A 16,327-nucleotide genomic window follows, 5' to 3' on the forward strand; every position below is an offset into this window, starting at 1 on the left:
TTTTCTCAAGTAGTATTTTGTTTCCTTTTGAAATATGCCTAGTTTTTCAAGCTATCATGAAAACTGTGCTTTTAATAGAGAAGTGAAGGGCTGGGGATTTAGCTCAGTGGTTCCACCGCCTGCCTCGCAAGCACAAGGTCCTGAGTTCAATCCCCGGTACCAAAAGAAAAAAAGATAAAATAAAATAGAGAAGTGAAAATATAAGTGATTGGTTCATTTTACTACACCATATAATGTCAGTATATGGTTTCCTTTTTTAAAATGTTTCATAAGTTAAGAAAGAAGGTAATTGACAAAACAACAGTATAGATTATAGACATAATGAAATCATAAAAGCCCAGTTATACAGGAATATATATATATATATATATATATATATATATATATATAAAAAATAACTTAGTCAACTCTCCTACTCTAAATCTTTATGCAAATAAAAATCATGTTATTATTTATTACTTATTAGAAACAAAAAGAGCCACAGATGCAGCTTTGAAGAGCAGGATGCCATGAAGTACTGTTTTAAAGACCTTATTAAGCACTTCAGTGCAATAGGAAGTCATTTACATAGAGTCATTAATACCCCTCACAGAATTCAAACTATAAATCTTGGGGAAAATCATGCTACTTCTCTTCATTTTATTGTTACTTTTTTTTCTTAACAACCAATACATTTAATAATAACCTATTGGGAATATCTACATGCTATGCTTTGAATTAAACATTAGGGCAAAAAATTAGATGATTAAGAAAAACTTTTATTTGGAGCTGTGTGTTGAAATAGAAAAGCACAGTTAGAGACACATGGAAAGGAATAGCTAAGAAAAAGTCCGACTAAATTGACAGGCTCTTTAACAGTAAATAAAAATATTATAGCAAATACATGAAACTGTGTAAGTCATAATACAAGTTTAGAATAAAATATTTTATATAATGAAAGTAGAAATGGTCTAGCAAAATTTATGTTGTATTTTAGGTATGTTAAGAGTTAAAAATGTTAATCTTTTATTTTTAATTGTGATGAAATTGAAAAGTAAAATATTAAAAGTTGATGAATTATTTGTTGTATATTATTACAGTATTCACTTTTGATTTAAAATTTTTATTCTTGGGGAAGAGAGTAATATGATCAAGATGTGTTTTATATATATACATATATATATATGTATATATATCCCAAGTTAAATATAGTTAATATATCACACATATATACTAATAAAAATGAAAATTTATTGAAAAGAATTATTGTGATGTCTTTTCATATTCAAATCAAATGTGATTTACTCATTTAAATAGCTAGCCTTAGATAGCCTTAAGCTTCACTAAAGCAGATATAAAACTTCTTTGGGAGTATTTCAGTGCATTTTGAACTCCCTAAACTATTCAAACTAGATATGTGCATTATTAAAAATATTTTATCATAAATATATATATATATATATATATATATCATGTATTAGTCCACAATTTCAAATTTTGGGGGATTTTTTTGTTTGCATAATTTTGACAGATATTTTATAAACTTAAAAAGAGGATAAGGAACCTACATTTTAAAGTTTCACATATTTCAGTAAATTGAGATATTTTTCCTCCTGGCATTGTTTTCAGTTAGATTACTAGCAAGTGCTAAAATATAATGAAAAAAAATCCCTGGTATGTCACTCCATTCACCAAATGGTATAATCATTGCTGTATTTGTTGTTAACTTCAAGGGCTTCCAATTACTTATAACGTGAGCAGTCATCAGCCTCCCTGCACACAGCATATTATGATTGAATGCAGTTTCAGGTCTTCTAGCATCATTATGCTGCATACAATTTTAAAATCACTGTCATCTGAATGACCCATTAAAACAAGATGGAAACTTTTGGTTTGGACAAGGTGGCACAGACTGATTATTTTTCCTGTTCATCACAGTTAAGAACAGTAAAACGCAAGACGTAATCAAAAGTGAACAGTGATGAGAAGACAACAAACTGCTTTGATACCCCTGGACTGAAGCAAAACAAAGAGCAGTAGGTCATCTTACATGCCCCCATCCAACAGGAGAGGATGACCCAGACCTGGCATTTTTCTGTCCCCAAACCCAGCAACAGAAGGCAGTCCAACTAACTCCATTTCTCCCTGAATTAAAGTTTCTCTAACATTACAAGAAAAGCCTAGTAAAAACTGGCAAGGGGTGTTAGACAGATGCCTGCTAACAATACACTCTGGGGCCTGGAGGCCTAAGACATCCATAAGCATCCTAGCAATAACTTGGGTGGCTGAGTGGTGTGGGCAAAAGGAGTCCTCCCACAACAACCAACCTAGACCAAGAACCATCCTTGTTTCTAAGATTTTGAGGGTAGGGACAGCCAAAGAGCCCTGGCAGAGGCATCCCCCACAAGCTTTCAGACAATACTCTAGGTCCCCAGCATTCAGGAGGATCTTGCCACAAGTGTCGTGGCCATGAAAACCTCTTTATGCCTGCAGAATTGAGATGGCCTTTTCCCACAGGCAGAAACCAAGCATACAGACTGAAACAGGAATAAAACCAAAATCATAATAATGACATGGACCAGAAAGCATCTTGTACCTAATTACTGGACTTGGACAGCCATTTCCCATTCAGAGACACCTGGGTGACCACGGGGCAGTATTTGTAGTATTCACCACAAGAAGGAGCTACCCAGGAAAGGCAGCCTGACCCTGTGGCTCTGAAAATTATGCCTCTCCTACCCAGAGATATCAAAGCACCTGTAATGTACCAGCATGGGGGTTCTGCCATAAAAATCACCCCATCTCAGGAAAAACTTTTTTCTCCATAGATCTTACAAATCCCTACTCCACCTAGAGTTACTGTAGGCTGGAGGAACTCTTTCTGCCTTCTTGTACAATATTATGAGGGATTTTTGAGAATATAATTTTTACCCCTTAAACCAAATAGCCCACAACACCACCAGGAGGGCTCTAAAATATTCCTTTTTGTGGGGAGGGATTCAATTCATGGTCTTCACACTTAGCTGTTTCCTTGGCTCTATTTTATTTTATTTTTAATTTTTGACATAGGGTCTCATTACCATCCTAAATTTCCTGTGTTGGGCTCAAACTTTCAATCCGCTTCTCTTGGTGTCCCAGAATGTTGGGATTAAAGGTGAGCACCACAACACTCAATTTAAAACATTCTTCTTCAGTGAATAAGTACAAAGTTTTCTTGTCATTCCCTAAACAATACCACGTACCTATTTCTGTAGCATTTACGCTGTATTAGGTATTATAAGTAATCTAGAGATGACTTTATACAGGAGGATATGTGTAGGTGGTATGTAAATATTACACCATTTTAAATAAGGAACTCGAGCATCCATGGATTTTGGTATCACTAGGATGTCCTGGAACCAATCTCCAGAGGATAGCAAGGGAGTTATAAGGGAATTCAATAAGGTCTCACGGGACAAAATCAGCATGCAAGGATCAATTCCATTTCTGTATAGTGACATTGAACGAGTATAATCCAAGGATAAGAATGAATACTATTTTCAATTTCTCCAAAGACAATGAAATACTCACATGTGAATCTAATGAAACATGTACAGAATCTGTACAATAAAAGTTATCAAATGCTATTCAAATAAATGAAGGCCTAAACATATAGAAAGGCATCATGTTCATGTTTTGGAAGATTCACCATAGTCAGTTTTCTGTAACTTGATCTATATTTTTAACACAACTTTTATCAAAATTTAGGCAATACTTTTTACGTACCCAAGATAATTTTAAAATTTATATAGAATGACACAAGACCTAGGATAGCCAAAAAGGTTTTTTGGAAAGCAAAATAAATTTGAAAGAATCAGTCTTACTTGTTAAAGCTTATTATGGAGCCACAATAATCAAGACACTTGATATTGGTGGTGGACAAACACACAAATCAGTGTAATGAAATACAGAGCCCAAAACAGATCCAAAGATGTATCAAATTTATTTTACAGCTTTATTGAGGTATAATTTATATACAAAGTTTGTACATTTTAATGTATACAATTGGATCTGTTTGAACTCAATGTAGTTGTGAAACTATCACCACAAAGTAATTAAGATGCCAGTTGCTTCCAAAAGTTTCCTTGTGCCCCTGTCTTTTCCACAAAGAGGGAACCTAGTGGAGGTAGTACAGCCTTTTTAATAAATAGTGCTGTGGTAATTGGATATCCATAGGGTAAAAAATCAACCTCAACCTAAAAATAGTACAACCATTCTACAAAATAGGCAGTTTATTTTGAACTAAAATTAGACTTAACATATGACTCATCACATGCACTCAGCCTAAAAGAATGAAAGCTTATTTTCATGCCAAATCTTGTACACACATATTCATAGCAGCCTTATTCAAAATAGCCAAACAATGGATATTGTCCACATGGCCTTCACTATGTGAATGGTTAAAAAAATAAGTACATTCCTATTTTGAAATAATACTTAAAAATATAAAGGTAAGAACTATGCCAAATAGATGATGAGCGTTTGCCAGCTTGTGAACGCTTCCATATCAAAGGCTTAGAGTTTGGCTCCACAGACAAAACTCTGAGTGTGTTTGTGTGAGAAGGTGGAATGTTGAACCTGAGAAAACATCCTGCAAGCAAAATACACTGAAGCATGACCGATTTCTTTCACGAATGCTCAGCTTGAAATGCCCAAGAGTCATAAACACATCATGAAAGGAAGTTTGTAGGGGATGAATTTCTCTTGGGTGTGTGTGCTTGTGTATGGTGTTTGGAACAGATATTCCCTTCCCCAGGAACTTCTGAATCTGCTCTGCATCTGGCCTCTCCCAGGAATAGAGAACTTTTGGATTGGATTCTTTTAAGTTGAGGTGAGACTCACATTACTCAACATAAAATTAACCTATTTGAAGTGTATATTTCATTGGCACTCAGTGCATTCATGTGAAATCACCTCCTCTATTTTAGCCTAAAATGTTTTCATCACCTCAAAGGAAACACTATACCTTTTAAGCAGTCAGGGCACATTTCTCCTCCAGCACACATATCCTCTAACAAACACTCATCCTTTCGTCTCTGAAGATTTGCTTATTCCTGTTCCTATATAAATGGAATTATACAATACTTGGTACTTGTGATTACCTTCTTATACTTAGTGTAACATTACAGGGATGAGGTAAAGGTGGTAGGTGTGGGTAGAATAGGATACCATAAGTTGCCTCACATTGATGGTACATTTAACACTCTTGATTGCTTTGTATAAATGACTGCATTCATAATTGTTGTGATCTAAATAAGGTCTATCGATCACTTGACCTGGGTGTTGACATTATTTTTTAAGATGTCATTACCTGAACCTTGATTATACGTATACACAACGTCTACATACATTTTTGAAACTTCTTGTAAACTTACAAGCATTTTAAATTAAGAAGTCTTTTAAAATAGGTGTAGCTAGTTATTGAAAGCTTATTCCTAATGAATTAAAACCATCATTTTAGTTCCTATGGGGAAAATTAATGTTTTGTTATAGAATGCTAAGATTGCTTCTTAAAACCTGTATGACACTACAGGTAAAATAGGTCATTGGGCATGAATTAAGCTCAATATATAAAAATGAGTAAAGCACCTCAAATTCTTCAGTTATCCTGGGAAAAATGCTACTGAGAAAACAGCAAAAGTGAGACATAATGCCATCATCACCACAGATTATTCATATATTATGTATTTTAGATAAAAGAACTATAATGTTTTTACTTTCTATTTCATTTAAAATACCAGAATTTTTGGCTGAATTTAATTGGAGGATCCATAGAAGACAACTTGAGAAATACTAGTCTAACTTATGAAGTGTTCGAATTAATAAAGCTTGGTTTGTGCTTTCTAATCTTTTGAACTTTATGCTTCAATGACAATTTTTAAAAAGAGAAAATTCAGAGATGCACCTTGAACTTCTTTCTTCTTACCTTGTTTAAATATGGACTTTCACCAATGTAATATAAAAATGACACCTTTCCAGCACCAAGAATTGAAAGAATTTGATTACAGAATTTTTAAAAATCAATAATTTTTTTAACATTTCAGTTTTCATGTGTTCCCTTGTTAACTATGGCCTGCAGTCAACTTTATTTTGTACTGGAACTGTATTCTGGTGCATGTTTTAGAACTCTTCAAATGACATTTGCCAAATAAGAGGAGTTTGATTTAGTGTGAAGAATTTCAGTTTTTGACCATTTAATATGGTATTGGCTGTTGGTTTTTCATAGATGGCTTTTATCAGATTGAGGTAGAGTCCATCTATTCCAATTTTTGTAGGGTTTTTGTCATAAATATATGTTGGATTTTGTCAAACGCTTTTTCTGCATCTATTGAAATAATCATATGGTTTTTGTCCTTGGTTCTATTAATATAGTGTATTACATTTATTGATTTGCGTATGTTGAACCATCCCTGCATCCCTGGGATAAATCCCACTTGGTCAAGGTGTGTGATCTTCTTGATGATCTTCTGCATTCTATTTGCCATTATCTTATTAAGGAAAGAAAAGGTGCAAAGGGGAAGGGGAAATGGGAGGGGCAGGGGAAAAGAAAGAAGGGAATGGAATTAATATGAGATGAAGAAAAAATGGAAATAAAGTCTTTGTAGATAGGGAGGGGTGGAGGGGTTGAAGGGAGGGCAGGAGAATGGATAAAAAATAAGAACCAAGATGTATCAATATAATTAATTAAAAAAAGAGTAGTTTGAAAAACTTAACTAGTAGTGGTCTATTTAAATAGAATTATTATGGATAAAAGAAGAATTGTTTTCCAAGTCCAAGAAATATTTCATCTTTGCTAGATGGTATATTATGCATCCCAAACTAAGAAATACGTATGTACAGGGCCAGGGATACAGCTCAGAGGTGCCACTGTCTGCCTTGCAAGTGCAAGGTCCTGAGTTTGATCCCCAGTACCAAAAAGAAAAAACAAAACAAACAAAAACATATCCATATATATGTACACTGACTTGAAATTTTCAGGCAATATGAGATTTTAAACTTTTTAAAAAAATTATATAATTTTATAATACCACCACATAAATACGACTTGTAGTTTTTTACTATTTTCTGACTGTAAATGATATGTATACATATGTACACATATAAAAACTTGTATATTGGCATATATGCAGGTACATTTCATATGTTTTTCCATCAGCACATGATTATTTCAATACTTCCCAGTATTCTTGGAGTCTAATATCCAGTCCTGCTTATTCCCATATTTACTTTTAGTCCTGTTCAATTCATTATCAGAATATTTCTCATTTAGTCAAGGTGTTCTTACCCAAGTTCCACAATTTGGCACAATCCCAACTTTTCTTTGAAGTACTTCCTAAATTCCAAAATGCCAACATTAATCTCTCTTATTTTTAGTCTTCTAGCATAAATTGCATGTACTACAGATCTTGACACTTAATTGTGTTATATCTGTTTGTCCCACAAGGAGTTTCGGTGGTACATGAACACACACTATACACTACTTTAAACAGAAAAGTAGTTGCTGACATTTAAAACAGTCAGACCTGGAATTTTGCTTATTGTAATTCTGTTACAAGAACCTCACACTTAGTCCATTTTCAAATGAGAAAAGACACAGTTTAAATGGCTTAATGTACCCAGGTGACTCAGTTAGGCTATGGTAAAAGTGAAATTTATGCCCAAGATGTCTGATTTTCAAACTTTCCTTGCCAGAATATATTGCTAATTTTAGATTTTTTTGTATTAGCAGAATTTTAGATTTATTTTTATATACATGTAGGAATGACTTTTGTGGGGCTGTACCACAATTTGTTTCAATCTAACTGAGTAATTTGCAAAAAACTGGAACTGAAATCCATATAGCTTGAATTTTGTACCCTGAATAGGATAGGAGACTGCCATATTCTTGGAAAACAAAACAAAACAAAGCAATAGAAAACAAGAACAAATGGCAAAAACTGTTCCAATCCCATTTCTTAGGAGAGTGCAAATCGGTGATGGGTCAAGGCTATGTAAATTAGATTCTGTGATTAATCTAATTCATTGGCATGTCTGTGGCCAGTGCACTATCTAGAACTCAGGCCTAGTGCTGCCTTCTTTGATTAGAAGGAAATAGTCTTAGGATCTTTGGTATATAGGTTTTGAAATGTTTCCAAAGGGTTCAAATGTTCCAGGAGGGGGAGATGTATAGACGTAGCATATACCAGTCTGGAAAATAAGTACTGGCATCTTCAGTGACATATTCCATTAGTGATGTGTTTGAAACACACAGTTTGTATCTAGTAAGCCCTAAATTTAGGTGATTATGACTAAACATTTTTTCTAAAGTTAGATTTCACTATTTACATAATTGTGTGGGGGGGTGCTTATATTCTTTTATTGGTACATTTTAGGTATACAATACATTTACATTTATCATTGGGTGCTTGTACCTGTCAATGATGTATCTTGGTTCTTATTTTTTCCCTATTCCCTGTCCTCCCTTCATCCCCTCCAACCTTCCCTATTTACAAAGACTTTGTTTCCACTTTTTCCTTTTCTCATAATTGTTAAGAGGTCATGTATTTTAAAAACGTTATCTCACAAAACCTTATTCATTAGGGTGACTTTGTATATGCAGTGTTCTCATTTTTATCTTCCTTATGGAATGATTTTCTGTGTTTCACCTAACCAGTAAATTAATAATAAATTAACTTTACGGAAATTCTGTCTTTTTCTTACCTCTTTTTTGGTATATAAATTGCCAACACATATGTTATAGACTTGTAATCTAGTTCAGACTCAGACTTTCTGATACTTCAGGTGACGTTGGATCCTACTTTATGCCCCTGTATTTTCAAGAAAAGCTTTCAAAATATTTCCAGCATAGTGCTTTTAAAGTTAAGTTAATGCCAATATGTTTATATTTAATATCAGTATAGTGTGCAAGGTATAATAGGACAGATTTTATTTAAGAAACATGAACAATAGAAATCTCTAGGATTGACCACAAAACTGCCTGTGTGACTTTGAACTAATTATAAAACCACAGAGCTTCATGTTTTTCATTAATGAAGAAAGAATAGTAGAAGATTTCTAACATACTCTTTAAAATCTTTGACAAAAATCTCATTTAACTGTTTGCTTATCTGACTTGTATTTGTTTTATATTCTCTTATGTACACTTAAACTTGTGAAACCATATACAGTAGTTGAATTACCACAATGAGGTTCATTTTTTGGCACTGGTGTTAAGACTCAGAATTTTTATTATTGATGGATAGAGCTATGGTACTGCAAGATAATATTTCTTATTATATTTCTTTTGCTGAGGGTAGTGAGTAGCGTAATCCTGAAAGCAAAATAAAGTGTAGAGTCAAACAAATTGCCTCTCGTATTTATAGAGCGCATGCATACATATTACTTCATATTATGCATAACTGAAGTTGTAAAATACTGAGCTAGTGTTTTGATGATTAAACAGTTAAGTACATTGTCGATCAAAGAGTTGATGTTAAGAGACCATACCACAAAATAGCATATGCTAATTGCATAAGATTTCACATAGACTCTTGAAAAATGTAAAACTTTTAGAATTTACTGAATATCCGAAATTTAGAATTCTGGATGGCAGAATGGGATATAATCTGATATTTAAACTCAAGTACTGGATTAGATTAGTTAGGGATACAGCAATATTTGCAAGGTCTGTGTGACCTTTACATAGCATGATCTACTGAAACCTGTTGTTCCAAATATTTATATGTACACACATTGACATTTAAACCAAAAACAATGGGATATAAATCCTCTCATTAAGAAAAGTGCAACTGACTGATTATTATTCTTGAAGCAGTGTTGTCCTTTTCTTTGCATGATAAATGTTTCTTTTTAAAAAATCTATTGCTGTTAATAAAATACATCATTCCAAGATTGTGACCAAGTTTACAGGTATGATATTTGAACTTTCACTTTGAGAAGTTCAAAACATGTCACAAGGGGGGTATTATTTGATATTCCTTGTTGTTCACTGCTTAAATCTGTGTTAAACCTGGATAGAGGTGATGATTCCAACATGCTATTGTATTGCTTTTTAGTACAGTGGTCTTCGGTGGGTATTAGGCAGAGGTAGGTGATGCTGACATAGCAATTTAGAATGTGCAATCTTTCACTCAGTGAATATTTACCGTGTCACATACCATGCTCTGTGTTAAAAATACATAGGTGAACTTAACTATTTCTATGCTCAAGATAATTAAGATGTATAGGTTCATAAGTATTTCTGGCTTTGCTAGTTTTCCAAGGTCCTAATACAAGTCACTAAAATTTGTCTTTAATCTCTCTCTCTCTCTCTCTCTCTCTGTTTTTGTATTCCTAAAATCTGACATTCACCTTTTCTAGGAATATAACCTTTCACTCAGTCTTAGTCTGACACTTTTAGAATCTAGACTAATCTTAATTACTATCACATTTTCCCAAGTATGACCTAAGATCTTTGTAAAACTTCCAGCTTACAAATACCACTAAAGCATATGATTACACTCATATACTCATAAAATGCAGTAAGTTATGACTGAATAATTAGATAGATCCCATCAAACCCTTTATGATTGTATAAACTTAAGCCATTTGTAAAGCTATTCAAATAAATTCTGCAACCAACAAACAACACTGCATTATACCACTTCTGTATAATTTTTGACCATGAACTAACCTGAATTGAAAATAATTGTAATGTAAGTAATGATGTGAGTTCCTATACAATATTTGCCTGAAATATTTTTCCTAAAATAGAATACTTTTTGTCAGCACTTAACAAGATGTTTCTTTCCGCCTCTTTTTTAATTGATGTGATGTTTATTCTAAAAGATGCTTAAGTGATAATCTGGCCAGCCATGTTTCTTGTTACAGAAATAAAATGCTTCCTAAAAGTCTTCATTTAGCTCATGCTGTTACGATTCGTCCTGTTGCTCAACCCTCCCCTGTCTCACCTCTCACTTGATGAATATATGCACGCAAGACTTTGTCTCTGAAAACCCGCAAACATCATAATTCATAGTTTTGTTCCCTCTGATTATCTTCTATCGAGTTAACCACTCTTGAACTTTCACTAAACCTCTGACTCATTCTAGATGAAATATTGAACACTGTATTCAATGAAGCAGTTTTTTCACTTCTTTTTTATTCATTTTGTTAGTTTTTTAGTTTTTGTAGAGAAAATAAGGGGATTGAATAACTTCAAAAATTCAAAGCCTTGCTGATTTTAATATCACACTTTTAAATAATTTAAATTTCTTTACTGGGCCAAGAATCATCTATTTTGCAAGACTGGTTTCTCTACTTTTTGAATGACAGTGATCCCAGCTATCTTTGCAGAAACAGAGGTTGGAAATACTTCACAAAGAGGAATGGTGATGACATTTTATCAAAGGAAGAAAGTTGGCTTCAAATCAGAGAAGTCATTATCTATACAAGAGTAAGGGGAGGCCCAGACTGCTTTAATAAAGAAGGAGCTAGAGTATCATCTTAGATCCCCTGCTAGATTGTGATTTGTATATGTACTCAGTAAAATATCAATATTCTAGATCATGGGAGTTTGACATTTCTCAAGAACAGATAAAAAATATCAGTATTCAATACATAATGCCAAGAGTCTTATCTGAAGAAAAGGTGCCTGAATAATTAAGTTGCTTATAAAGCACAATATTTAATATGAAAAGACCTGCCAATATCTTGTGGTTATATTTTATGTTAACTGAAGCTTATGTTGTTGATTAAGCTTATACTAACTTCAAGACTTTTAACTGAGAATTATCTTAATATTCTATGTTAGGACTTGAAATCTCAAGCCTCCTATCATATTCTAGAAGCTGTGATCTAAAACTTAATAGAGCTGTTTACCTATTATGTCAGATTAGCACTACGTGGTGCTTGTAGCTAATTTTATATCATTAACATACACTTGGCAAATAAGTCTTGGAATGAGATCCTGGAAGTTAATATAGCTCTGTTGGTGCTGTAAAATAATTTGTAAATTAACAATAACATACTGGATCCTTTAGTTTTAATGTTCCCTTGGATTTCAACTAAAATACAAAAGTGAGAAATGAGACATGGACATAAATTTTCAGCAGTTTTATATAAATCCACAGGGGCCATATGGAACAAAATACAGTATATTGATTTTATTTTCAATGGAATAAAAAAATAGTTTTCCAACCTTTAGTAAGTATCGCAGTGTATTTTTCTATGGTGGAATCTTTTGGGTTTTAGGGAATTCTTAGAAATATTTCACACATCCCAGTAAAGGCCACAGGATGGACTGAGTTTATCTGGACCTGTGAGAATCAAGATTCAGGCAAAAATTAACACTGCAGTGGGCAGTTTTTGTCCTAAATATTGACGGTTGCAAATCTCTGTGTTTCCATAATGAAGGCACAAATGTTAATGGATTATATAAAGAATTTTTTTCAGAGTAATCATAATTCTTTTTCTGTGCTCAAATACCAAGCTGCACATCTCTGAGTTGATGATCCAACATCTTATCACAACCTACTGTGATCACACAGAAAATATCACTTCCTCCCAATTTATAAATGCTAAATTATGTGAAAATGGATTACTTTTTGGATACCTTCAAGTTAATCTACAGTACATAAAGAGGTATTCTTTGTATTTACAAAATGTCCATATCTTCCAAATTCACAATGAAGGGGGAAATTCTGGGGGAAGAGCGGTGAAGAGCCGTAAGTTTCTATTCTAGTGCCCCCGATTTTACTTTGTCTGTGGAGATATCTTCCTGTTTGATGATATGAAATCCTAATCCTAGAGTTTTCTAGGACTTGCTTGGATCTTAATGTTGTGTATGATCCCCGTTATAACCTGGTCTTTTGAATCAAGACTTTATTATAGGCAGTAAAGATTAATAGAGAAATAACCAAGAAAATAACAATGAACTAAATAGTTTTTGCTGATGAATTACTACGTGACAAGCAGCAACTAATATCCATCCTTCCTAATCTGTGACAAAGTACCCTGCTGCTAAGTGCTGTTCTGGCACAATCTTCAATATTTGATCTTTTCAGTGGTAAATTGTGTTTCATTTTCTTTCAGAATTTAATTTTTGATATTTGATTTCTTGTTTTTATCATCATTGAATAGAAGGGATGGTACTTTATGAATTCCATTCCTCAATTCATTCCTACTTCATAAAGCTTGGATATTTGGAAATTTGTTTTAGCAGAAAATATATATATATATATATATATGACAAAGTTAATAATATAGTTATGCTTTTTTCAGTTACTCTGCTAAGAATTGGTGGTGCTCATTCACCTAGTAGAGGAAAAGCAGTAGCATAGAAGATTGTCTACTGTCTTCTTTTTAAAAATTAGACTTAAAAGCAAATTTTAAGGATATGATTAATTTTATGCCTGGTTTTCACCTAAATTTTTGGGTAATTTGTGAAACAAAGGAAAAATAGAATATTTTAATACTTTTTAAATTATAAGTTGAGTATCCCTTATCTGAAATGCTTGGAGACAGAAATGCTTCAGATTTCAGATTTTTTTTTTAGATTTCAAATATTTACATATACATAATAAAATATCCCAAGGAGGAAAACCAAGTCTACACTCAAAATTAATTTATTTCATATGCACACAGAGCCTGATTGATATTCTGTTCAGTGTTTTTAGTGTACCTGCATTTTCACTGTGACCTGTCGCTTGAGGTCTGGTGTAGAACTTTCTTTTTGTAGAATTGTGTCGGAACTCAAAAGTTATAAGATTTTGGAGCATTTCAGATTTTCACATTAGGAATGCTAAACCTATATAAGTACATCATAAGTAAATATCCTTTTTTCTAAACCTCTATTTGCTGAGGTATTTAGTGATAGCATTCTTATTACTTTGGGGAATAATTAAATTTCACATCAGTAAACATTCTTCTAAGATTATGTTACTATTTTTATTACTTTTTAGACTGATGACATTCTATCACTTGGTTTCATATTCATCTTTTTATAGATATTTAAATAGCAATATGTAATAATAGTATGATGACTAGTACCCCTAAGTCTGACAATTTACTTGAAGGGCTGAAGAGAAATAGTATCCATGTGAAAATCTAATTGACAACAAAGGAAAATAATATACCCATAGAAAGTAAAATTGCATTGCTCAAAACCAAATTAGCTCAAAATCCATAGCTCAAAAACCAAAAAGGAGCAGATTTATATGGAATAACAACAATAACACAGCTAGATCAAGTGTAAACCTGAAATGATGCATGCTAATAAGGCACTGCAGTTGAAAGACAGTTCTCCCCTGTTCCCTTCAACAAAGAAAGCAAGAATATACTAAATACACAGGATCTATGTGAAGAAAAAGTAAATAACTTTCAACTGAATATAGTAAACTCATGGACTAGTTCATAAGGATAGGTTAATGAGGTCTATCTCTTTTTAAAGTAGATATTTTTATGTATGTTATCATTTTGATTACCATGAAGTATATCAAACACAAGAGGTCTTACAGAGATATTGCCATTTTGCTGTACTTTTTCCCAGAAGGGCTGTGTCCTATTGTGCTTCCTATAGGGGTACATGCACCCACTGTTTTCCACATCCTTGTCAACAAAATACTGGCATTTTCTCAATTTGATGAATGTGAAATTATATCTTATTTGTGTTTCTATGTTTTATATTTTTATATTCATTGATGCTTCTTTTAATTTGTCCTATGAATTGTGTATTCGTGTTCTTTGCCAATTTTTCTTTTATTTTCTGTTAGTACATGTTTGTGTTCATAATGAATATTTTCATCATGGCGAGTTGGCAGATGTGTAGATGGCACCCGAATCCTTTTTACTTCCACTTCTCCCTCTCCTCCCTGCATGTCTAGATCCCTTTGCCATTTGCAAAAGGTCTACCTCTCTGTTTCCTATTATTTATCTTTTATTTTGCTCTTGATATCACTTATGCTTCTTGCTTCTCATATAAGAGAAATCATGCAATATTTAAGCTGTATCTGATTTATTTCACTAAATGTCATTGTCTCAAGGTGCATCGCGTTTCCTATGAATGACTCAAATATATTCTTCTTTATGGCTGAGTAGTACTCCTTTTTGTATATATATTATATTTTCTTTATTCACTCAATTGTTGATGGATATATGGGCCACTTCCAAGATTTAGCTATAATGAATTATGCTTCTATAAACATGCATATGCATATAACACTGTACATGATGTCTTTAACTGTTTAAGGAATACATTTAAGGAATGTATTTAACTCTTTAAGTAAGTGTAAAGTGTAAATTTATGATCTCTCCTCCTTCTCTATTTGACCTTTTTCTCTTGACTCCTCTGCCTTCAGGCTGGCTCCGGACCCTCTGTCTCTCCTTGCAGGCTGGCTCGCTGGGATCTCTTGCCCAGTCTGCCCTTGTGCAGAGCCCTGCTCTCTGGGAACTCACCTCCCTGGAGCTCAGGGAGGGCCCTGTTAGGGCTGCTTTTGGTCCTAGTCTCAGACCTTCCCAAGGGCTATGGAAGAGTGACTTGATGCACTCAGCTCATAGCCCCACTGATGAGCTTCCCACTACCCCTTGGTCAGACAGAATTGCTAATTTTAATTTTTTGATGATTGTCTATACTGATTTCCATGGTGATTTTATGAGTTTACACTCCCACCAACAATATACAAGCATTCCATTTTAACCTCAGCCTCACCAGTATTTGTTGTTTTTGAGTTCTTAAATCCTATTCTTTTGGAAGTAAGATGGAATCTGAGTGTTATTTCAATTTGCATTTTTTATGGTCAGAGATATTGAACATTTTTTCATGAACTTATTGGTCATTTATATTTCTTCTTCTAAGAAGTGCTTATTAATTTCAATTGTCCATTTTTTTGGATTAGGTCTTTTATTTTGAGGGGCTTAATTTTTTGAATTCTTTGTATATTCTAGATATCAGTCCTCTGTCTGAGGAGTTGGTATTAAAAACATTTTCCCCTTCTAGCAGTTGTCTCTTCACTCTGTTGATTGTTTTCTTTGTTGTGTAGATGATTTTTAATTTGATATATTCCCATTTGTTGATTCTTTGTGTTATTTCTTATGCAATTGAGGTTCTTTTCAGCAAGTCCTTGCCTATGTCTTCAAGAATTTGACCTATTTAATCTTCTAGCAAATTAAGTATCTCTGTTTTAATCTCTAGGTCATTGACTCATTTTGATTTTATTTTAGTGCATGGTGAGATATTTGGATCTAGTTTCAATCTTCTGCATGTGGGTAACCAGTTTTCCTGGCACCGTTTGTTGAAGGGGCTGTCTTTTCTCCAGCATGTTTTGGGCCTTTT

General features: G+C 33.3%; 1 protein-coding gene and 1 pseudogene across 8 annotated transcripts in view; one reads left to right on the forward strand and one right to left on the reverse strand.

Annotated features, from left to right (window-relative positions):
- The window catches only part of Dmd (dystrophin), a 2,486,572-nt gene that overhangs the window by 360,780 nt on the left and 2,109,465 nt on the right, over window positions 1-16,327 (forward strand). The gene's annotated exons all lie outside the window — the stretch shown is intronic.
- On the reverse strand, window positions 15,278-15,576 carry LOC147824356 (Nuclear RNase P; annotated as a pseudogene).

Source organism: Heterocephalus glaber, unplaced genomic scaffold (assembly GCF_053883595.1).
Source record: "Heterocephalus glaber isolate CG9 unplaced genomic scaffold, H.glaber_assembly_v1.0 deba00001547, whole genome shotgun sequence".
NCBI lineage: Eukaryota > Metazoa > Chordata > Mammalia > Rodentia > Bathyergidae > Heterocephalus > Heterocephalus glaber.